This window comes from Mustela nivalis (genome assembly GCF_964662115.1).
Source record: "Mustela nivalis genome assembly, chromosome: 15".
NCBI classification, from domain to species: domain Eukaryota; kingdom Metazoa; phylum Chordata; class Mammalia; order Carnivora; family Mustelidae; genus Mustela; species Mustela nivalis.
Genome location: NC_139034.1, coordinates 55,083,026 through 55,106,249, shown reverse-complemented (window position 1 = coordinate 55,106,249; position 23,224 = coordinate 55,083,026). Strand labels below are relative to the sequence as shown.

At 39.3% G+C, this 23,224-nt stretch overlaps 1 long non-coding RNA gene across 1 annotated transcript in view; it reads left to right on the top strand.

Annotated features, from left to right (window-relative positions):
- The window catches only part of LOC309849049, a 69,813-nt gene that overhangs the window by 5,750 nt on the left and 40,839 nt on the right, over positions 1-23,224 (top strand). The window lies entirely within an intron of this gene.

The window sequence follows — 23,224 nt, the reverse complement described above, 5'->3', positions numbered from 1 at the left end:
GTTTCTTTCACTTAGCTTAATGTTTTCCAAGTTCATCCATGTTATTGCATTTATCAGTATTTTATTCCTTTTTATAATGACTAATATTCCATGGAATGGATATACCACATTTTGTTTATCCATTCATCAATGATAAAATGGTTCTTTCCACTTTTTTGGCTAATGTAAATTATGTTGCCATGGACATTTGTGTACAGGATTTTTTGTAGATGTATGTTTTCAATTCTTTTGATCTTAGCCAAAAGGCCGAGAAATGATTCAATTCTTTTGGCTAAATACCTAATGGTAGACTCTCTGGGTCGTGTGGTAACTCTGTGGTTAATAATATGAGGAATGGTCAAACTGTTTTCCCAAGAGGTTGTACCATTTTATAGTCCCATCAGCAACATAGGAGTTTTTGAATGAGTATCCTAGCCAACACTTGCTATTTTTTGTACTTACATTGTTTGTGTCTGTGGAGGATTAGCCCCAAATTACATTGATTATTTCATAAAGAAGTTCTGCTTTTCCTCATCTCTGCTTCTCTGACTCTAGTCCATTTCAGCTTCATCTTTTCCTTGGACAATTTTAGCAGTCTCTTATTTGCTTCCCCTTGTTGTGGCCTCATTGTCTGTTCAATGTCCACAGTGATCCTTTAGAAATATATGTGGCAAATATAAATGTTATTTCAAAAAGTAAAAATGCTAGAATTTGTGCTGTGGCAACTTCCATATCTATAAAAATAAATCAGTAAAATCTAGGTTTTTTACATGCCCTTTGAATTGAGACATATTTCTTTTCAACACATCTCTGTGTTTTGTTTTAACATTGGTGAAAAGTACCATGCTTCATTTTTTTTTTCTGTAAGATATGTAGATTAGAACAGCAATGAAATTTAAGGGGCTCTAAGATGATACTCATAACCATCTTTCATTGAGTGCTTACTATGTACCAAACAGTTTTTTTAGTACTTTCCATGTTAACTCATTTATTCATCACAACAAAACTTTTTTTTCTTTTAAGATTTTATTTGTTTAAGAGAGAGACTGAGATAGAAACAGAGATAGCAGGAGAGAGCACAAGCAGGAGAGCAGAGGGAGAAAGAGAAGCAGATTCCCCGCTGAGCAGGGAGTCCAACTCAGGGCTCAATCCCAGTACCCTGGGATCATAACCTGAGCCAAAGGCAGAGCTTGACCAACTGAGCCACCCACACGTCCTACAACAAAACTTCCTATAAGGTAGATAGGACCACTATTAAACTCATTTTCACACTATGAAATAGAACTGCAGAGCAGTTAAGCAAATTCCCCTAGGTCACACATCTAGTAGGAGGAGAGCCAGGATTCTAACCATGGAATCTGGTTCCAGAACCCACATACGTAGCCATGAAGATGTAGTGCCTTTCTGTCTCATTTATCACCTGAAAAATATAAAATTTAAAATAAGAAGTTCCCCATTTTTAGATGTTCAATATGGTTTAGTATAGGTTAAATAGTTTCACATTTTTATTAATTCTTGTATGGTATCATTATATATAGTTAGAAGGTTGTATATTAAAAACTTCCTGTTTTTACTAACTAGAGGTTGACAAATCAGTTCTGACATACTTAAAAAAAAAAAAAAAACAGTAGCTCGGGCAAAAAAGTACTGGACTACTTAAGGGATAACTTCCAAAGACATTCATAGAAGAGTAACATTTCTGGAAATTTTTCCGGTAGTCAATGTCCTATAATTATATTGCCTGCCAGTTTATGTGCTCCTTCCTCTTACAGCCAACTTCTTTCTAACCACCCAACAGAGCATTTTGTGTTTCTGAACATTTACATTCAATTTGTTAAATGTCACCGAAGAAAAATAAAATGGAGAGGACATCAGTTAATAATGTACTCTTATATTCCGTCATCCCATGGTTTCATGTCTCACCCTGGTGACCTAATTTGCCATGACAGGAACATGGTCCTGGTTTCAGAACATTCCAACTGCAGCGATCACTAAACCTTATGTGGAATTTTGGTCCCCTTAGCAAATTGAACCAGATTGCTTTTCTCGGGACCATTTCAGATGGGTATCTGTGATAAGGGGTATCTGTTGTAGAGATTTGAAGGGGAGATCTTTTATATATAAACATACATTGAAGTATAATGTCTATAGGTATCATTACAGAGTGCCTGAGTTTTCCTGTTAAAGTAGATTTGAGGAGCAAAAAATTTAAAAGCATATTTTATTAACCCTTCCTAGCAATGTGGCCTTGGACAAAGCTCTTAATTTCCTCAACTCTAAGATATAAATAATAATAATAATAATATCTCAATATAATAACAGTAAGATCTATGTTTCAGACAGTTAGTTGAAGATTCACTCTAAGTAGTAGCATTTTGAACAATACACAGTGCTGAAAAAATATTAATTCTAAGTATTATAATTTCAACTTTAATGCATTTGAAATAAGTGTTCATTCTGTGTTTGTGAGTAATTTCAAATTTTTTGTCAGGGTCAGAAACTATATTTCTGTATTTCTATATTTGTATTATATTTCTATCACAAATTCTGGTGTAGCAGCACTTGGTCATAGGTATGTGCTTGTAGGTATGTTCCAGGTTTCACTGGCCGACTGAGAGAAGTGACTTTTTTTTTTTAAGATTTTATTTATTTATTTGTCAGAGGGAGTGAGCACAGGCAGAGTGGCAGGCAGAGGCAGAGGGAGAAGCAGGCTCCCCTCTGAGCAAGGAGCCTGATGTGGGACTCGATCCCAGGATCTTGGGATCATGACCCGAGCCGAAGGCAGCCGCTTAACCAACTGAGCCACCCAGGCGTCCTGGGATGTGACATTTTATCAAGATTAATAGTTGACTTGTGACTGTCTGGATCACACATATTTGACCCAAGGTGTCAGCTTCCACCCTTTTGCATTTCTTCTGGGAACCCCAAGGGTCGGGGAGAGTTTTGCTCTTGTTCTACTCTTTGGCTTCCTGATAAAGAGGCCGACCAGAGCCCCAGTCTGGGATCCCCAAGGAACCGTCACCTGCTGCCCCATCAGGTGCATACCTAGAGCAAGAACGTCTGCTCCCCAACTCTTGGTCTCCCTTTGTCACCGCAGTCCCTGCTAGGATACTACCTGAGCCCAGAATCTTGGTTATTGTCTCTCTCATCTTATCATAGAAAAGCATCGCATATAATACCTTGCATGTGTCCAACAGGTACTTGTACACCCCCCCCCCCGCCCTTGAACCACATTATCTTCAACATTTCAATATTTTGCTTTCAAGTTTGAACCACAGGCTTAGGAGAGGAAGAACGCTGATGTGGCCCGGAATAGGATCATTCACGTTAACAATGATTGATTTCTAAGCTTCTAGTGAAGCTATGGCTTTGTGGAGGAGACTTGAGAAGCACGACTCAACTTTTATTCTCAAGATACCTTTTCACTCTCAAAGACTATTTGAGGCTGTCCAAGAACTTTGGTTATGTGACTCACTGATATTGACTTATTAGAGCTTAAAACAGGAATTTTAAAGGTATTTATTTAAAAATTCATTTTCAATTGTCCATAATAAACCCCTTACATGTTAACATAAATAACGTATCTTCATTTAAAAAATGATGTCCCAAACCAGAAAAATTAGTGAGAAGAGTGGTAATGTTTAACATTTTTGCAAATGTCTGCTTTAATAGAAGACAGCTGGAGTCACATATCTGCCTCTGTGTTCAGGCTTTAATGGAATCACACACCACATAGCTTCTGGAAAACCACAGTGTACACTTGTAAAAGAATGAGAATAAAAACGGCAAATAATATGTTAGTGTTTTGAGTATGGTTTTGATCTTGCCCTGGAGCAGGGCTCATTAGATCCCACTGGGAGAAGGCCTTAGCTACAGCTTAGGGATTTGACTTTATGGGGATATCCCAGAATAAAATGTAGACAAGAGCTGCCTTTGATAGCCTTGGGGATTGCGGGAAGAATAAGGTGAGCAGACAGTTAGGAATGGCAGGGCAGGGATAGATCTGATCTCCTGTTGCAGGAGCCAAGTCCTGCCTTTGTGGCTTTGGGAGCTTCTTCTACCCAGGGCTATCCCTGGGAAGTTCCTCACAGGAGGGCAGGCACGCTTTGGTGAGAGCAGTGTGAGGGTAGCTTTCTCAGGTTGTACCTTGTACCCAGGGGGACCAGACCAGATGATGAAGGGAGATGGATGAGTGGGAAGCTCTCAGGGGAAATCATGTTGGTGAGATGAAGCAGATCTGTCGCTGTGGGATGTGGGCCAATCTCCCCAGACCAGGACCAAGAGGAAGTCACAGCCACCTCCCAGAGCCACTCAGCATCTGTAGGAACCAGGCAGGGACCTGACTGGGAGGGACAACTGGAGGCCCTGACCAAATTACAGGAGAATTGATTTGACATACTAAGAAAGGGGAGGGAGGTAGTGGCTAACAGGCAGCCATATTTGTTGCTGGAGGACAGTGAAAAGTCCTGACTATGAATCCCCCCATCTCTCTCTGTCACAAACCCCTTAGACTCTACTTCCCCACTTGCCCAGTTGCCATCTTGGAGACAAGTAGACTGTAGGGGAAGAAATCAGACAGGTTGACATTTATGTAAAAAAAAGGTCTAAATTACCTTTGTTAAAAAAAATGTGGAATCGATAGATTGACAGAAATTAATGTAGTATTATTATAGTACTCAGTGTCCTTGGTTTTTCTTCCCCTACTACCTAATTCATTGGGACCTTTTAAGTCAGCTCAGGTAGGCATAGAAAATATAAAGACACTACATTTCTTTGTAGATTAGAGTGAAGTGTGCTTGACTTAGTAAACCCACGACAGCTTGAAGGAGAGAGGAAAGACATTGCACTTTTTCTCTGTTCCCCTCACCTCTCCCTGTCTCACCTCCTTTTAGTCTCAGACAAGATACTCATGCATATTTTCTTTTGTATGTTGATACAGCCCAAGTTACTGATCTGTTAAACTTTCTGAGTTTGTAATAACTAGAATACTTTGCTATGTCTCCACGGGCAGGTATAATCTTAAGAGTATGGTCTATTCAGTCTTCGAATTGTCAGAGTTGTAAGACTCTAGCACCAAAGTACTTTTATCAATGTAGTAAGGAGTTTGAGTTTTTCCCCCGCTGTTGTTCTTTTTTCACAAATTTTCTGTTTGCAGCCATGTACTGCATGGCTAATGTGATGTTCTGCGTTTTTGCTTTTAGCTCCTCTAAACATTCTGTCTGTCTCACTTAGTGGGGTGCACAGAGGGAGGGTGAAAAAGGGGTAGGTGTTTACTTCTCTGCTTCCCTTCCAGTCGAGTTGCCCAGGGCTGGCTGCATACCTTCATCTAAGTCATGGACTCTGTCAGGTGGCCCTCTCCTTACAGGCTCTCTTGTTTCCTTTTACCTAGAGCTGGGATGATAACAGCCAACCACTCCTACCAATTCTGGGTACTGGGTTCTCCCTATGCCTTCCCTGCATTCTGCCCAGAGCTTTGTAAACAGTTTATTCAACTTTCTTCTCCATGCCTAGTGAGCCATTTGTTCCTACCAGGACCGTGACTCATAACGTGGGGTCCTCAGTTCATCTAGCCCAGATTTCTCAGTAGTAACATAAGTCCCTCTTATTTATAAATGTTGCATCTAGAACCCAGAGTATGAAAAGATCTCGAAGCATACTGCTTGATTCCTAAATCTAGAGCTTGTATATCCACTTCTTAAAACCAGAGAAGGGGGAATCCTTTTGGATTCTATTGCTGGAGCTTGTGAGTGCTCAGTTTCTTTCTTTTCCTTCCTTCCTCCTTTCCTTTTCTTTCCTTTCTTCCTTCCTTTTTCCCTCCTACCTTCTTTCTCAAATCTAAGTTTCAATTAGATAAACTCCGTCTCAACAATCTTGTAGATTGGCAGCAGTAAAAGGGTTTTGAGACAGTTAATGTCATCGAATAGGTTTTTTTTTTTTTTTTCTTTTCCCATTTGAACCCAGATAGAGCTTTTAAGAAAGTTCTTTCTTGGGGCGCCTGGGTGGCTCAGTGGTTTGGGCCGCTGCCTTTGGCTCGGGTCATGATCTCAGGGTCCTGGGATCGAGCCCCGCATCGGGCTCCCTGCTCCGCAGGAAGCCTGCTTCCCTCTCTCTCTCTCTCTGCCTGCCTCTCTGCCTACTTGTGATCTCCGTCTTTCAAATAAATAAATAAAATCTTTAAAAAAAAAAAAAAAAAAGAAAGTTCTTTCTTATCCTGGATGATAGGAATTCAGTGGCTACAATATTTCAGAGGTCAGGCCCCATACATGGCGGAAAGGTGATGAGAATAGCTCTTGAGTTAAATTGGGGGTAAAACTGGTGGTGTAGAACAGGAATTGATAAGAATAGGGTTTTGGCTAGGAGCATCTTACGTTTACGGTCAGTTAAAGATAGTGAAATCTGCCCAGGAGAATTCTGAGTCTGAGTTGGCTCTCAGCAGAGAAAGCATCAAATCAAGTTAATCATCCCTTAAATAAAGAGCCCGCATTAGATCTCAAGCTAATATTATAACTGAGACTTTGTAAAAGCTATCTTGAATATTACATGAAGATGGTTGTCAAGATAACTGTGTATTCAATAGCACATCAAGGATTTCCCTATTGACAGGATAAAACACTGCGGCTAGAACCGCTGCTAGTGTGATGCTGCTGCTTTCCGTGCGCGCGCTTGGAGTGAGCCCGCCACATGTAGTCTCATTTGCATTGTATTTCAGACAGGAGTTCCTGTTTCTCTGAAGGCCTACAGTGAAAAATCTTCAACATATGGAACCTTAACTTACACTTTCTCCTCATGTAAACACTGGATATTTAAAATCGGGATCACATCTATGGAGACTATTCATTTCACTACAAGTGTTTTAGTCAATCACCAAATTACTAACAGTCGCCTTACTATGCTTATTGAGAAGTGTACATTCAAGCTTGGGCTTCATTTCCCATCTCAATGTCAATCCGAAGCAGTTGCTTTTAAGAAATTTTGATCTGAGCCCACCCCTGAATTGGAGTCTGGGAGCCAGAGCTGTTCACTTCCCCGATTTTCCACTTTTCAAAATCCGACCAATCATTCAAACCAAACAAAAATGACAACTTCTTAGGAAGCTTTACCAGGTCCCCCAAATCCTAATTAATTGCCCCTGGATGTGTTTTTGCATAAAATAGTACATGTACCTTGACTTAACCCTATGTCCTTCTACTTTATAGTATAGGAACATGAAATGTAAGTTCTTTAAGGCAGCTTCTTTCTTTAAAAAGAAATCTAGTACTTGAACAGTTTCTCATGCTTCATCAGGCTTGTTCATAAATGAATTAGATTTGGTGGAGAATTATTTTATTAACATATTTCTAAGGTCTATGCTCAATGATAAAATGTTCTGCAAAGGGTATGGCCAGATTATAAAGGCTTAGCATGGCACAAAGAGAACAACTGAAAAAAAAAAAAAGATGCTCTTCTCTTGGTCTGACATTAAAAGAGAAAGCTTTGGGGCTGAAATAGAAAGGAATCTCTCCTTCTAATTGGGAAAATTTCCATGTGGGCAAAAGGAATTTTGAAGTTGATAGTCTTTGTCTATGCAAGGGAAGATTCTTTGGATTTCATTTATTTTCAACAGGTGGGGGAACTTGGAATTTGCTAATGATAATACAGATGAGAGAATTCTGAGTAGCAACAGTATCCTTGTTTGAAACCACTCTTTGGCGCAGGGTTTTCACGCACAGCATGCAAATGCATGTCATGTTCATAAATCCAATCACAAATGATGGTTTTACGACCAAACTGTATTTCTTCCAAACAAAGTGGTGGTAATATTTTTAAAAATCTGCAAGCCCTTTGAGAGTCTTCAAAAAGAATTTCATCATCTTTTCTCATTGAAGTGAAGATATTTATAACGGAGAGGATGCCGTATTGCCACTATGGGGAAGAATTGCATTCCCCACCTAAAATATAGCCACCAATAGTGTACATGTTTTGCATTTAGCATTCAAAATATATGAGGAATAAGACCTAAGTAGATGCAGTAGGATCTAGAAATTAGCCTAAGTCAGCTCTGGAGACCAGATTTAGGGAGGAATATAAATCATACCCTTAGAGTAGAACATTACTGTTTAGAATACTCTAAAATGTACCATGGATCAGAAACCTTTTTCTAGTTGTTTGTTCTTCAGGCTTTATCAGACTTTCTGTGGTTCATAGAGGTCAGCTACTCAGGTGTGAATGGTGTTTTAGAATTTTTCTCTAAACTTTGAGTCCGATAGACACAAAGTTCCCCGAGGGTCTATCTCTGTTTTCATAAAGGTTACGCTTAAATAAAGATTGAAGAACTCCAAGAGGTGTTCCTCCAGCCCACTTCCTTGTAGAATAGCAGCTTTTAAAGGGTGTTTCTTTGCTTTTGTTTTAGTCTCATGTAAAACTAGACTGCACTTCTCAATGAAACTTCTAGGAACATTTACGCCGTAATTTGGAAGCACTCACAGTGATTTCAACACTCTGGTGCAGGGCTCTGTGAAGCCGTGTTTTGGAAGACACCATTGATTTATTGACTAGCATCACTTTAACTCTGTCTTCACCAGTAACTTACAATTTGGGTGAGCCCTGTTGTTAATGCAGTAGTGCTGTGGAGCCTCCTCTCAGGGTCCTGAGATTCACTCTAAGATGAGCCTTTCTGTCTTAGCTTCTGTGATCTGTGTCCTGCAGTGCACGAGTGGAGCACGGGTGCGAACTTCACACTCAAGACAGATAATTTGAATGTCTGAACTTCTCTACCTATCTTCAGGTGCACTCAGGTTCTGTGTTTAACTGTCCTATTGCAGAGGGTGTCCCATAATTCATTTGTTCCAAAGATACTTTTTGAGCATCTGTTGTGGGTCAAGCATGTTCTCATGCTGTGGCTGCTTCAGCCAACAAGACAAGCCCTCCTGGGGCTTGTTATCTCGGGAAACAGGGAGGCGGTATGCGAGGTAACAAACACCTGATGTTATTCTAGAGAATGCTTAAGTGGTACTGCGGAAAAGAAACAGGCGCTCATGGGAGTTGTCTCTGATGATATACAACATCTATGTCATGGTCATATATTTTATTTGAAACCACTTCTTTAATTTAGGACACACGGGGAATACCATCTCAGTGCTGAAGGGGTTTTCTTGGTCTGTTGCGCACGTCCACTTTGGCACCTGTCCGGAAGGGCCTTTGGAGCACTCTCAGGAAACTCCTCACACATAAATGTCTACTGTAGCTTTTGGGAGGCTAGAGATGCAGCAGGTGCCGTGGTTTTGCTGTAAAAGCACCAATATTCTCCTTAGGGCTGTTGATTTCATTTGTGACATGTAAATCTCTGAGCAATGGCTCCTGGCAATGGCTTGCAATGCGCTCTCAGGATCTTTGATGAGAAATATGCCTTTCAAGGAGTCTTGAAAAGATCAGGGAAGACTCTTTTCTCTTATCCAGTGACGTGATTCTTCCCAAGGCAGTGAGACAAAACGGTCAGATTTCTAGGAGGCAGATATTATCCAAAGGGGTTCTCACAACTATCCCTTTTGTTTGCTGTTCTAAGTGATGTGAACTAGTGATAGAGTAAGACTCAAGACGGTTTCCTCAGCTTTCTGTCACTGGGGTCTTTTTCTTTTTTCGTGAAGGCTTCACCTGCCCCCTTCTCTCTGCTCTAGGGCAACCAGTGGTCATGACCTGAAGGCTGCTTCTTTAGGAGCAATCACCTACAATCTGCGTGGAGGCCAGCAACAACATCCAATTACAACAAAGAGGGGATATCTTTATTTTTGATAGAAATAGTATTTGCATATTCATGTCTAAGCATGCATTCTCTGTATCCAGACAGAAAACACGACATAGGAACTTTGTAGACCATCTCCTGTTTCCTTGTCTTTCCCTCATTACAACTTATCAGATAGCATCTTTTTGGATGGAAAGGTCCTTCTGGCATCTTCTGGTACCAAGTTTACAAGTCATTAGTAATAGTTTATAGAGCTCATCTTCTTCCAGATGCAAGTACCCAACCAAGATCTTTGGCCTACAAGCCAGGACACTTCATGGTCTCTAAGAATGAGGTTCCCTGAAAGAACATTTTACTGTTTTGTTGAGACTTCATAGAGCTTCAGGGATGCAACTGGATGAAGCTTCTGGATGTTAGCAGAAGGTGTCAAGGATATCAACATTTGAAGTGCCAAAAGCAGAATCGCTGACATTAACTTTTCAGCTTCCCCAGAAACATTATTTAAAGCTCTTCGTAGAACCGAGTTTTAGAGTAGAGGCTGTAGTCATGTGCTTTCCTGGTTGGGTTGTTGTCAATAAATAATCTCAGCCATTGACATGCATATTGTTTTCTCTTGCACTGATTTATTTGCCTTCATTATTCCGGCTGATTCCATCCTTACTCCATCAGCATCCTTGTAGGATGAGAATAAGTTAAGAGGAAGCTATCAGAGAAATTAAATGAGTGGAGCCTCAGGGTGTGAAACACTAAACCACTGGCATGGGACTTTGGTCTCATATTCTCCAAAGACATCTATTGTCTCTCTAGTGTACCTCCATCGTTTAAACTGTATTGCATTGAAAAGCTACTTATTCAGATTATAACTGAGATACTTGTACTTCCTAAGAGTTTTCTCAAATTCAGGGAAATTTCCTGACAAGTACGTACAATAGACTCTTACACAACACTACACAATATTGTCATGCTTTCCCTTTTTCCTTATGATGAAAAGAACACTGAAAGAAACTCAGGATTTTGAGAGGGATAATTGCAAACTCCCCTCTTAAGATATGGTGCCAAAATAAACAATATATGGTTCGGAAATCCATCTGGCAACTGTAGAAGTTTAATATTTTTGCCTTTTGTTCAAACATTAGTACTCTGTGGCAAATAGGAAATCATGATGGCAAACATTTTCATTTTGGGAAACGGAAAGAGGCATCTCAAAATCTTTCATAATGGTAAACTGGCATCACGTGAAGCTTATATGAGACATGAATATGACTGTGTTGTATTTTCAAACTAATTTTAAGGAAGAGACTGATTTAAATATATATACATTTATATGCTTAAATTTTATTTTAAAATAATTTCTAACTTACAGAAAAGTTATACGAATCCCCAAAAGAATTCTGTACACCTTTCACCCAGAATCACCAATTTTTAACATTTTGTTACATCTGTTTTATCATTCCCTGTGTGTGTGTGTGCGTGCGCGAGCATGCTTTTCTAAACTATTTGAGAATGACTTGGAGACCTCATCCACTTTACCTCTAAATATTTCTTAAGAAGAAGAATATAACCATAGCACCATTACTGAGATCAAGAAATTAAGATCGATACAGTGCTGTTTTCTAATACACAGACTCTATTCAAATTTCACCAATTGTCATCCTTCAGGGCAAATTTTATCCTTGGGTCTACCATCCAACTCAGGATCAGGCATTGCATTTAGTTTTGCTTATTTTTAACTTTGATATAATTTAAAAAATATAGAGAAACACAAAAATATAAAGAACTTCTATTATATCCTTTACCTAGATTCACTGATTGTTTTATACCTATATTATATATAATAAATATATTGTTTAAGTAACATATATATAATGCATATATACAAATAAACAGGCTTTTGCAGGATAACAAGGTCAGATGAAATGAGCTAGAACTATGTGAGGCAAAAATCAGAGTACGTACTTACGGTGATGAACACTAATATGTAGAATTGTTGAATCATTATATAGCACACCTGAAACTAATATAACACTGTATGTTAATTATACTGGAATTTAAAAAAGTGAAAAAAATTTTAAAAGAAAAAGAAGTATCTCATAATCTCTGAATGAATTCACCTTACTAGAATTTATTCTACATGAGATTTTCAATATTCTTCCCCTTCTTTTGTGAAGTTCTTTGAGCCAAGGAAGCAACTTTAAGATGTCGACAGGCACCCATGGCTCCTGTTGGGCAGTGGAGCCATTGAAGAATGTTGTGATTCAGCCTCTGCCAACTTGTGTCTCTAAATTAGAGACTCCAGCAAAAAGAGCCCTGAGAACATTAGAATGCTGCATGAAGAAGTCTTTTTGGACTTTTTTGGTGTATTAAAACTTTTTCACAGTTAATAAATGAATTCATGAATTCAGAGAGGGCACAGAGCCTTGGTGTGAAGTATTGGAGCAGAGATTCAAGACTTTTGGGTCTAGTCACAGCCTCAATTAAGGTCCAGGAGCCTTCGTTTAAGCAGCTTTCTGGAAGGTCATTTTCTCCTGCTGACAATGGACAAGAGTCTGAATAGTGAAGATTCAGCAGACACTGCATCTGGTTATGTGCTAATTTGCTGGAACTATATGATCAGATCTCATCAAGAAACTTTGGAATTTGTCACCAGGCTGATTCTGATAAGCTCATTCCCTTCAGCGAGGCAAACGGGGAAGTCGTTTATATAAGCAGAGCTGCATTTTGGACTGACCCTGTTCTCTGAGCTGAAGGTGAGTACTTCGAAGATGCAATTTCCACGGAACTTAACGTGCTGAATCAGATACTCGTGAAACAGAGACTGACACATAGTAGGAGCTCAAGTCAGTGTTGTTGAAATTACCTCCTGCTGTTGAATCACCTTTAGATCTGTTCCCAATTTTTTAGACGCTAATAACAAAATCTGTGAACTTGGTAAGATACTGACTGTCACTCCGACTGCTTATCTATGTGATGCTTTCAGTTTGCAAAGGTAAAGAGAAGTCGAAGGAGATGCAGCCCCAGCCTGCCAACGTTTTATTTGCCAGCAAGCTGAATTCATGACTCAGTGAGGCTTGGGTTTTAAACAGTTGTTTAAAAAATGCCTTAGGTTTATAGGTGCATTGACTTTTGCAATCTCTGCTCTGTCAATGCCTGGGATAACAGAGAATATATTTTGTTTGTGGTACTCAATTACTTTAATTCAGTTAAAATGTTTTATGATCTGTGTCGTTTTCGCCTGCTGGAATTTTTTTAGAGTATTTGTTTATTTCTGCCACTTCTTTTTCTAGACTTTTATTATTTATTTATATTTTACATTACATAGTGAGGTTGTCTATAAAAAGTTAACCACTTCATGACACGAAAGAAATCATGCAGAAAAAAAATATACTTCTACAGAGCTTGGATGGAATCTTCTGTTCGTTATAGCCCTAAAGCATCTCTAAGTTCTCGGTCTGTAGTTGTTAATGACTACTATATGTAAATCAACATGTGCCAACCATAGACCATGAGAATGACAGATACTAGGGTAATTACTAATGAAGTCCTTTCATGATAGACTTATTCTATTATTTTCCATAGGAATATCTTTAAAGTGAAAGAAGAACATAGTTGCTATGGAACTGAGATTTTTTTTTATTGGGAGCCCTTCTCACACTTAGAGCCTAGAAAGATTTCTAATTCTGGATGACAAAGATGAACTACAGTCACCCAGGGGAAATGAGGCTTAAATCCAATTCTGTTTTCATTGTAAACATTGAACATGGTCACAAATATTAGCTTTTTAATATGCCAAGTGTCATTCCAATAGAAAGGTAAATATGAAATAGCATCTGTCCTCATACCAGCAATCTTATAAAGATCTCCAAAATGTCCTAAAGTTCCTGCCTAAAAGTCTTACACTGTTAGAATTCACAGCAGCCATCAAGGTTTACCATGAAGTAGAATGCATAACAGTGACAAGACCTCAAAATATAAAGATATTTCTAAAGTTTAAGCCCTCACATTTTATAATTTTAATTCAATAAAATAAAAGCAGTATATCTGCATGATCTTTGATCTTCAAGGAGTCACTGTGCAGATGGACTCTTAAGAAAAGACAGTTCGGGAGGAGTCAAGATGGCGGAGAAGTAGCAGGCTGAGACTACTTCAGCTAGCAGGAGATCAGCTAGATAGCTTATCTAAAGATTGCAAACACCTGCAAATCCATCGGCAGATCGAAGAGAAGAAGAATAGCAATTCTGGAAACAGAAAAACAACCACTTTCTGAAAGGTAGGGCCGGCAGAGAAGTGAATCCAAAGCGACGGGAAAATAGACCCCGGGAGGAGGGGCCGGCTCCCGGCAAGCGGCGGAGCAACCGCGCACAAAATCAGGACTTTTAAAAGTCTGTTCCGCTGAGGGACATCGCTCCAGAGGCTAAACCGGGGTGAAGCCCACGCGGGGTCAGCATGGCCTCAGGTCCTGCAGGGTCACAGAAGGATCAGGGGTGTCTGAGTGTCGCAGGGCTTGCGGGTATTGGAACGGGAAAGCCGCCTACAGAGACAGAGCCAACAGTGAGCTCACAGCTTGGGGGTACCTTGAACCAGCCTCAGGCTCAGTGAGCTCGGAGCGCGGCCGGAGGTCAGGCAGACGGGAGATACTGGGCGCTGTTCTCTGAGGGCGCACTGAGGAGTGGGGCCCTGGGCTCTCGGCTCCTCCGGGCTGGAGACCAGGAGGCTGCCATTTGTATTCCCGTCCTCCGGAACTCTATGGAAAGCACTCAGGGAACAAAAGCTCCTGAAAGCAAACCCGGAGCGGATTATTCAGCCCCTGGAGAGGGCAGTGCAATTCTGCCTGGGGCAAAGACACTTGAGAATCACTACACCAGGACCCTCCCCCAGAAGATCAACAAGAAATCCAGCGAAGACCAATTTCACCTACCAAGGATTGTGGTTTCAATACCAAGGAGAGCAGCAGAATTCCAGAGGAGAAGAAAGCAAAGCACGTAACTCATGGCTTTTTCCCTGTGATTTTTTTTAGTCTTGCAGTTAATTTAATTTTTTTCTTTTTCATTTTTTTTCTCTTCTTCTGTTAAAATTTTTTTTAACTTTTACCCTTTTCTTTTTTAACGTTTTTTAACTATTTTATCTAATATATATATTTTTTCTTTTTTATATATTTCTTTATTCATTTTCTTTTTACAAATTCTTTTCTTTTCTTTTCTTTTTTCTTTCTTTCTTTTTGAACCTCTATTTATCCCCTTTCTCCCCCCTCACGATTTGAGATCTCTTCCGATTTGGTTAAAGCATATTTTCCTGGGGTTGTTGCCACCCTTTTAGTATTTTACTTGCTCCTTCATATACGCTTATCTAGACAAAATGAGAAGGCGGAAAAATTCACCACAAAAAAAAGAACAAGAGGCAGTACCGAAGGCTAGGGACCTAATCAATACAGACATTGGTAATATGTCAGATCTAGAGTTCAGAATGACAATTCTCAAGGTTCTAGCCAGGCTCGATAAAGGCATGGAAGATATTAGAGAAACCCTCTCAAGAGATAAAAGCACTTTCTGGAGAAATAAAAGAACTAAAATCTAACCAAGTTGAAATCAAAAAAGCTATTCATGAGGTGAATCAAAAATGGAGACTCTCACTGCTAGGATAAATGAGGCAGAAGAAAGAATTAGTGATATAGAAGACCAAATGACAGAGAATAAAGAAGCTGAGCAAAAGAGAGACCAACAGCTACTGGACCACGAGGGGAGAATTCGAGAGATAAGTGACACCATAAGACGAAACAACATTAGAATAATTGGGATTCCAGAAGAAGAAGAAAGAGAGAGGGGAGCAGAAGGTATACTGGAGAGAATTATTGGGGAGAATTTCCCCAATATGGCAAAGGGAACAAGCATCAAAAGTCAGGAGGTGCAGAGAACGCCCCTCAAAATCAATAAGAATAGGCCCACACCCTGTCACCTAATAGTAAAATTTACAAGTCTTTGTGACAAAGAGAAAATCCTGAAAGCAGCCTGGGAAAAGAAGTCTGTAACATACAATGGTAAAATTATTAGATTGGCAGCTGACTTATCCACAGAGATCTGGCAGGCCAGAAAGAGCTGGCATGATATTTTCAGAGCACTAAACGAGAAAACCATGCAGCCAAGAATACTATATCCAGCTAGGCTATCATTGAAAATAGAAGGAGAGATTAAAAGCTTCCAGGACAAACAAAAACTGAAAGAATTTGCAAACACCAAACCAGCTCTACAGGAAATATTGAAAGGGGTCCTCTAAGCAAAGAGAGAGCCTATAAGTGGTAGATCAGAAAGGAACAGAGACAATATACAGTAACAGTCACCTTACAGGCAATACAATGGCACTAAATTCATATCTCTCAATAGTTACCCTGAATGTTAATGGGCTAAATGCCCCAATCAAAAGACACAGGGTATCAGAATGGATAAAAAACCAAAACCCATCTATATGTTGCCTACAAGAAACTCATTTTAAGCCCGAAGACACCTCCAGATTTAAAGTGAGGGGGTGGAAAAGAATTTACCATGCTAATGGACATCAGAAGAAAGCAGGAGTGGCAATCCTTATATCAGATCAATTAGATTTTAAATGAAAGACTATAATAAGAGATGAAGAAGGACACTATATCATACTCAAAGGGTCTGTCCAACAAAAAGATCTAGCAATTTTAGATATCTATGCCCCCAACGTGGGATCAGCCAACTATATAAACCAATTAATAACAAAATCAAAGAAACACATCAACAATAATACAATAGTAGTAGGGGACTTTAACACTCCCCTCACTGAAATGGACAGATCATCCAAGTAAAAGATCAGCAAGGAAATAAAGGCCTTAAATGACACACTGGACCAGATGGACATCACAGATATATTCAGAACATTTCATCCCAAAGCAACAGAATACACATTCTTCTGTAGTGCACATGGAACATTCTCCAGAATAGATCACATCCTCGGTCCTAAACCAGGACTCAACCGGTATCAAAAGACTGGGATATTTTCAGACCACAATGCTCTGAAGCTAGAACTCAACCACAAGAGGAAGTTTGGAAAGAACCCAAATACATGGAGACTAAACAGCATCCTTCTGAAGAATGAATGGGTCAACCAGGAAATTAAAGAAGAATTGAAAAAAATAATGGAAACAAATGACAATGAAAATACAACAGTTCAAAATCTGTGGGACACAACAAAGGCAGTCCTGAGAGGAAAATATATAGCGGCACAAGCCTTTCTCAAGAAACAAGAAAGGTCTCAGGTATACAACCTAACCCTACACCTAAAGGAGCTGGAGAAAGAACAAAAAAGAAACCGTAAGCCTAGCAGGAGATGAGAAATCATAAAGATCAGAGCAGAAATCAATGAAATAGAAACCAAAAAAACAATAGAGCAAATCAACGAAACTAGGAGCTGGTTCTTTGAAAGAATTAATAAAATTGATAAACCCCTGGTCAGACTTATCAAAAAGAAAAGAGAAAGGACCCAAATAAATAAAATCATGAATGAAAGAGGAGAGATCACAACTAACACCAAAGAATTACAAACTATTATACGAACATACTATGAGCAACTCTACGCCAACAAATTTGACAATCTGGAAGAAATGGATGCATTCCTAGAAACATATAAACTACCACAACTGAACCAGGAAGAAATAGAAAGCCTGAACAGACCCATAACCAGTAAGGAGATTGAAACAGTCATTAAAAATCTCCAAACAAACAAAAGCCCAGGGCCAGACGGCTTCCCGGGGTAATTCTACCAAACATTTAAAGAAGAACTAATTCCTATTCTCCTGAAACTGTTCCAAAAAATAGAAATGGAAGGAAAATTTCCAAACTCATTTTATGAGGCCAGCATCACCTTGATCCCATAACCAGACAAGGATCCCATCAAAAAAGAGAGCTACAGACCAATATCCTTGATGAACACAGGTGCTAAAATTCTCACCAAAATACTAGCCAATAGGATTCAACAGTACATTAAAAGGATTATTCACCACGACCATGTGGGATTTATTCCAGGGCTGCAAGGTTGGTTCAACATTCGCAAATCAGTCAATGTGATACAACACATCAATAAAAGAAAGAACAAGAACCATATGATACTCTCAATAGATGCTGAAAAAGCATTTGACAAAGTACAGCATCCCTTCCTGATCAAAACTCTTCAAAGTATAGGGATAGAGGGCACATACCTCAATATCATCAAAGCCATCTATGAAAAACCCACCGCAAATATCATTCTCAATGGAGAAACACTAAGAGCTTTTCTGCTAATGTCAGGAACATGGCAGGGATGTCCATTATCACCACTGCTATTCAACATAGTACTAGAAGTCTTAGCCTCAGCAATCAGACAACAAAAGGAAATTAAAGGCATCCAAATCGGCAAAGAAGAAGTCAAACTATCACTCTTCGAAGATGTTATGATACTATATGTGGAAAACCCAAAAGGCTCCACTCCAAAACTGCTAGAACTTATACAGGAATTCAGTAAAGTGTCAGGATATAAAATCAATGCACAGAAATCAGTTGCATTTCTCTACACCAACAACAAGACAGAAGAAAGAGAAATTAAGGAGTCAATCCCATTTACAATTGCACCTCAAAGCATAAGATACCTAGGAATAAACCTAACCAAAGAGACACAGAATCTATACTCAGAAAACTATAAAGTACTCATGAAAGAAATTGAGGAAGACACAAAGAAATGGAAAAATGTTCCATGCTCCTGGATTGGAAGAATAAATATTGTGAAAATGTCTATGCTACCTAAAGCAATCTAACATTTAATGCAATTCCTATCAAAGTACCATCCATATTTTTCAAAGAAATGAAACAAATAATTCTAAAATATATATGGAACCAGAAAAGACCTCGAATAGCCAAAGAGATATTGAAAAAGAAAGCCAACGTTGGTGGCATCACAATTCCGGACTTCAAGCACTATTACAAAGTTGTCATCATCAAGACAGCATGGTACTGGCACAAAAACAGACACATAGATCAATGGAACAGAATAGAGAGCCCAGAAATAGACCCTCAACTCTATAGTCAACTAATCTTCGACAAAGCAGGAAAGAATGTCCAAAGGAAAAAAGACAGCCTCTTCAATAAATGGTGTTGGGAAAATTGGACAGCCACATGCAGAAAAATGAAATTGGCCCATATCCTTACACCACACACGAAAATAGACTCAAAATGGATGCAGGACCTCAGTGTGCAAAAGGAATCCATCAAAATCCTTGAGGAGAACACAGGCAGCAACCTCTTCGACCTCTGCCGCAGCAACATCTTCCTAGGAACATCGCCAAAGGCAAGGGAAGCAAGGGCAAAAATGAACTATTGGGATTTCATCAAGATCAAAAGCTTTTGCACAGCAAAGGAAACCATTAACAAAATCAAAAGACAACTGACAGAATGGGAGAAGATATTTGCAAACGACATATCAGATAAAGGACTAGTGTCCAGAATCTATAAAGAACTTAGCAAACTCAACACCCAAAGAACAAATAATCCAATCAAGAAATGGGCAGAGGACATGAACAGACATTTCTGCAAAGAAGACATCCAGATGGCCAACAGACACATGAAAAAGTGCTCCATATCACTCAGCATCAGGGAAATACAAATCAAAACCACAATGAGATATCACCTCACACCAGTCAGAATGGCTAAAATCAACAAGTCAGGAAATGACAGATGCTGGCGAGGATGGGGAGAAAGGGGAACCCTCCTACACTTGGTGGGAATGCAAGCTGGTGCAACCACTCTGGAAAACAGCATGGAGGTTCCTCAAAATGTTGAAAATAGAACTGCCCTATGACCCAGCAATTGCACTACTGGGTATTTACCCTAAAGATACAAACGTAGTGGTCCAAAGGGGTACGTGCACCCGATGTTTATAGCAGCAATGTCCGTAATATCCCAACTATGGAAAGAACCTAGATGTCCATCAACAGATGAATGGATCAAGAAGATGTGGTATATATACACAATAGAATACTATGCAGCCATCAAAAGAAATGAAATATTTCCATTTGCATTTGCAACATGGATGGAACTAGAGCGTATCATGCTTAGCGAAATAAGTCATGCAGAGAAAGACAACTATCATATGATCTCCCTGATGTGAGGAAGTGGTGATGCAACATGGGGGCTTAAGTGGGTAGGAGAAGAATCAATGAAACAAGATGGGATTGGGAGGGAGACAAACCACAAGTGACTCTTAATCTCACAAAACAAACTGACGGTTGCTGGGAAGAGGGGGGTTGGGAGAAGGGGGGTGGGGTTATGGACATTGGGGAGGGTATGTGCTTTGGTGAGTGCTGTGAAGTGTGTAAACCTGGCGATTCACAGACCTGTACCCCTGGGGATAAAAATATATGTTTATAAGAAATAAAAAATTAAAAAAAAGAAAAAAAGAAAAGACGTTTTATACTACTAACCCTGTCTGGTGCCAGAGAATATAATGGAGTTTCAAGTAGCTATTATGAGGATTCTTGGGAAATCTTTTTTTTTTTTTTAAAGATTTTATTTATTTATTTGACAGACATCACAAGTAGGCAGAGAGGCAGGCAGAGAGAGAGAGGAGGAAGCAGGCTCCCTGCTGAGCAGAGAGCCTGATGTGGGGCTCAATCCCAGGACTCTAGGATCATGACCTCAGCCAAAGGCAGAGGCTTTAACCCACTGAGCCACCCAGGCGTCCCAATTCTTGGGAAATCTTTGAAGAACTTCTTATTCCGTGACAAATGTGTAATTATTACCTGTCACCATGTTAGATGTGGGATAGAAAATGGGAAACAGTGGTATGAAAAATTAAAGGAAAAGGCCTGAATGTATGTATGACAGTTTTTGGGAAGTGCATGGAAGAGCTGAGCATTCTAGCAAGCATGGTAATTTCAAGAATTAGTGAGTCATGATTAACCATAAATCAGTGCTATCAGTAATACAACTGCACAGCACCACCACCACCATTGTCATTGCCAAGAAATCGCAATCACCTGGGGGATGTGATGAGGGTCGAACATGTGTGTTAGTTTGTTGACAGAATAAGTAGAAGGAACCTGTTGGAAGGTTGTGGCTTTCCTGCCTGAATGAGTTGTCACATTCTAAATAGTGCTCTGTCCAGATGGCACTGAAAAAGAAAGGTGATAGATAGGTAGACAGACAGACAGTCAGCAGACATGTGTTGGCTATTATTTGTCTAGATCAGGTTCGCCTGTCTTCTTTGTGCAAGAGTAATTTAATCTGTGGAAAAATCATTCTGCTTATTTCCGTGGGTGGATATCAGAAAAGACTGTGTTTGAGTAGTTCCTAGAAGTGAATAAATAATTCCGCTAAGGGTGTACTTGATTTAGGAAAACCTCTATCTTTGTGTCTCTTACCTCCATAGGTACAAATACCATTGACAAAAAAAGATTAAAAAAAGTTGGAATTACACTAGTTTGCTTTTCAAACTGTCTTCATTAATTATAATTCTAATTTTACTTTGTCTTGGCAGGCTTGATTTAAAAATCCAGTTGCTCCCCCCCCCCCCAAAAAAAGAAAGAAAAACAAAGGAAACCATTTTAGGAACTCCAATGAGAGTTAAACTCTTCACTGATAGTGAAAAAATGTTTTAAGAGAGGGAATGGAGGGTACCCAAGTGATGTAGTCACTTAAGCATCAGATTCTTGGTTTTGGCTCAGGTTCTGATCATGGGGTCCTGGGACTGAGCCCTGAATCTGACTCTGTGCTCAGCAGGGTGTCTGTTTTAGATTATTTCCCCTCTCTCTCCCTTTTCCCCTCCCCCCGCTCACTCTCTCTCAAATAAATAAATAAATAAATAAAATCTTAAAAAAGAGAGAGAGAGGGAATGGAAGAAAGCGTTCCCTTCACCAAACTCTATTTCCAAATTATGATTATCTAATCTACCTATGTCAGAGAAAGTGGACAACTTCCTCTGTGTTCTTATACTTCGTAGTTAGAATGTTTCTTAAACAAGGAATTTGAAATAAAATTACCACTTATAATTTATGTTTCTTCTAGGTGGTAGGAACAGAAAGAACAAGTAATTACAATCAACATAAGAGTACAATTGTAATATAAATCAAGAAAGTCTTCTTTGCATAGATAGGAAGAGAAACAAGTGTTTAAGTTATGGTTCATTAAATATAGTTTTCCTAAAAAATGGAATTTGCAAATGAAATTTTAAGTGAAAAGCTTTTTCCTTACCATCAAAACTACTAACACTTCTCAGCATAATGATCTATGTCGGGCCTTTTTCCCCCCTCTGTAGTTAAAGTGATCTGAACATACAACAGATTCTACAAGTTAGGCCAATATAATCATGAATAATGAAAATAACAAAATATGAATAGGTAAAGAAACAGCTAATAGTGAGTGACTGACACAGGGTAATAATACAAAGAGAAATATTTTTTCTCCTATTCAGTTAAGGGGGGCTTCATGGAAGAGGGCAAAATTAAGACGTAACAAATGCCATCCTACAAAGGTGAAATTTAGCAACCAGATTTTTCTTATGTTTATCTTTTTGGAGATTTGTCTCACTACAATACAGACTTAAACATTGTTCTTTTCCATCCCCCTACCTGACACTTTTAGAAATAAGAATGTGGCTCCTATTTTAGCCCATTCCCCTTTTACCCCTTTAGTTGGTGTTTTCCCCACTTTGTGCCTAAATGTGTTTATCACCCATTTTCCAAGCTCAGTCAAGTGCAAAAGTGATAATGGTGAAAGCAACCACCACCACTATGTCAGAAACAGCTTTGACAAGCCTTCAAATTATAAACCATTTCTTCCTACCCTATTTCACTTGTCTTACCCCAAGTTCTGTGTGGTGTTACCATCTCTTTTTTAACATATGAAATTTAGATTGAGAAAAGTTAAATGACCTTGGCCAAGGTTCTAGGATTCTTCAATTAAGGGATCGGAGCTGAAGTTTCAAGTTGGTTCTTCAGAGAAAGGGTGAATGAGAGATAGTGTGGAGTGGGCTGGACCCAGGGCCAGTGGTGAGCCCTCTCTTGCCACCATCCTTGGAGCTGTGCACATGTTCTCCCTTGACTAGAATGACTGGTGTGCTTGGATGGCATGTCATTGAGAACATGCTGCAAGACTGAGATCCTGTAATGCAATTTATTATTTTGTTATGTACCCCCATCACCTAGACTAGTTATAATCATTAATTTGGAGAGTTTTGTCATGCTGAGTGGTATTCATTGATCTGTATAAATATATCATATTTATTGACTACATTTGCTATGTGAATCAATCTTTTCAGAGTATTTTCTGAATTTCAAGATGACATAGGCTCCCTCCCAAAGTATTCTAGATTCATTTGCTAGTGTGATCTTTAATCCAGCCTCAACAGAAGTGAAAATTATTCTGTCTTGAGTGGAGAGTTTAGAGTGTTTACCGGGACATGCCTATCCACAGGTAAAATGGCATAGAGGGCAAAGAAACTCTAGATTTCATTCCTACTTAGTAGCTTCTCCCATGCTCAGAAAAAAAT